Below are 2,182 nucleotides of genomic sequence, written 5' to 3' on the forward strand. Positions count from 1 at the left end.
TCTAGCCCGCATTCTTCTGCATTTCAGCTTTACCGGAATGCTTTTTAGGTTCTTTGCCCGATTTGGGTGTCAGGCCTAGGTAGATGTGCGCCAGGCGCGTCGCAACGTAACAGTGTTCCGTGAACCATCGCGAAGCCTGTTACGCGAGAAGTGGTTTGGCGTGCATCTACCTAGTCTACTCATACATAAGTACACTGTAAATACAAACCCTAAAGTGATTCATTTGACTCCCCGGACAGTGAGGGTGTCAAAAAAAAAATCATTGTTTTTAAGTAAATACGAAGATCATAAATAAAGCATTCCGGTAAAGCTGAAATGCAAAAGAATGCATGCACCAAGAAAACGGAGGTACCGTGTTATGGCATGGCGATTTCCGTTTTCTTCCCCGCATTCTTCTGCATTTCAGCTTCACCGGAATGCTTTATCCAAACTGGGCCCACCCTAGTTAAAAGAAGCAAATGAATCATTCCGGTAATGCTGAAATGCAGAAGAATGCAGGGAACAAGAAAACGGAAGTTCCATTGAAAAGCACAGTGATTTCCATTTTCTTGTTCCTCGCATTCTTCTGTATTTTAGCTCTACCGGAATGCTATATTAACTCACCAGAATGATCCCTGCGCAGGCTGCTCAACGAGTGCGCGGGGGCGGCGCCACCACCGACACACAATCATCCACTTGCACGTTTCCTTGATACGCTGGCCTCTTTTAGCAACAAACAGCAAAAGCTCAACCACCTCATGTTGAAGTTGTACATCAGATCACAGTGACACAAACGTCACGACAGCACTTTACTCCAGCTGATCTTAAAAGGGTTAGGGGGAAGAGGGCGCTCGGAAGTGGCACGGCGCTGAGGCAGCACGGCGTGTGCGACGACCGAAGGGTCCTTCACTCAGAAAAATCAGTGCATACCCATAGAAATAATCATAAAAACTCACTTAAACTCATAAATAATCATGAAAAAATCACCAAAAATCAAAGGAAATATAGCATTCCGGTGAAGCTGAAAAGCAGAAGAATGCGGGTGAGAAGAAACCGGAAATCGCTATGCTTTAACATGGTGACTTCCGTTTTCTTGTTCCCTGCATTCTTCTGCATTTCAGCTCTACCAGAATGCTTCATTCAGTAAATATGACCAAAAACTTAGAAAAAAAAATAACATCGGTGGACGCTAGAATTTATAGTAAAGGACCCCTCGGCGTCGGCGGCCGAGATGAGGTAGCCGAGTAGAACGGCCTGTCGGTGTTGGGCCCACCGGCAGCCTCGGCGACCGCAGCCCTGTACCGTGCAGCTGCAGCTGATCAGTACAACATAAACAAACTTCGGACAGCCTGTAGAATGAGGGGCGGGGACGGCGGTCCTTGCGGGCTTGCTTTGATATAAGAAATCCAATCCATGGTGGTCAACTGCAGCAGAGTGCTACAGTGTGTAGTCGGCCCGGTCGGCCCACTATTACTTCACCGTTCGGAAAAGGCCACGTGATGGGCCCGAACGCATTCTAAGCCAAACAGGAGCCTCGTCGGCGAAAATCCGAACATTGAAGTAAGCGTGTGACGACAATAAACAACGCTGTGCCTGAAACGAGGCCGACGTGTCACGTCCCCAGGTCGGTCTGGTCCGCATGCTCCGCCCGTGAACTTACGACTGAAGGCGCGCCGGGTGGCCTGGCCGGCCTCTGTCTCTCTCACTCTCCCAGGTGGCGCCACCTCTTGGCAGCCGGGTAAGGCAGGTCCAGGTGTGGTAGATGGCTGGCCTATAGGGTGATTCAAAATAAAATAAAGCATTCCGGTAAAGCAAGAATAAGGAAGAATACAGGGAATAAGAAAACGGAAATCACTATGCTTTTACATGGGACTTGCATTCTTCTGCATTTCATCCTTATCGGAATGCTTTATTGGCAAACCAATCTGAATCTGAAATGCAGAAGAATGCAGGGAACAAGAAAACGGGAGTCACCATGTAAAAGCATAGCGATATCCGTCTTCTTCCTCCTCGCATAGGGTACTCCGGGGCTCGACTAGACCAGAAGGAGAAGAACAAAAATCGTCGGGGCGGTCGGGCGCAGGGAGGAGCGGGGTACTGCCCCCACCCTGCCCCGCTCCTCCCCGCGCGCGACGATTTTTGTTCTTCTCCTTCCGGTCTAGTCGAGCCCCGGAGTACCCTGTTCTACCTTGACGAGATACCT

The 2,182-nt window shown here is 49.4% G+C and overlaps 1 long non-coding RNA gene across 2 annotated transcripts in view; it reads right to left on the reverse strand.

Moving 5' to 3' along the window:
* The window catches only part of LOC113213327 (uncharacterized), a 23,161-nt gene extending 22,267 nt beyond the window's left edge, over positions 1-894 (reverse strand). Inside the window, exon 1 of one of the 2 annotated variants that reach the window (XR_008011891.1) lies at positions 604-894. This is a non-coding gene — a long non-coding RNA (uncharacterized LOC113213327). The remainder of the gene's footprint in view (positions 1-603) is intronic. The other variant, XR_008011892.1, reaches the window with a different exon arrangement.
* Positions 895-2,182: the final 1,288 nt, after the last annotated feature.

The sequence above is a fragment of the Frankliniella occidentalis genome, unplaced genomic scaffold, assembly GCF_000697945.3.
Source record: "Frankliniella occidentalis isolate FOCC.00 unplaced genomic scaffold, Focc_3.1 Scaffold285, whole genome shotgun sequence".
In the NCBI taxonomy this organism is placed as follows: domain Eukaryota; kingdom Metazoa; phylum Arthropoda; class Insecta; order Thysanoptera; family Thripidae; genus Frankliniella; species Frankliniella occidentalis.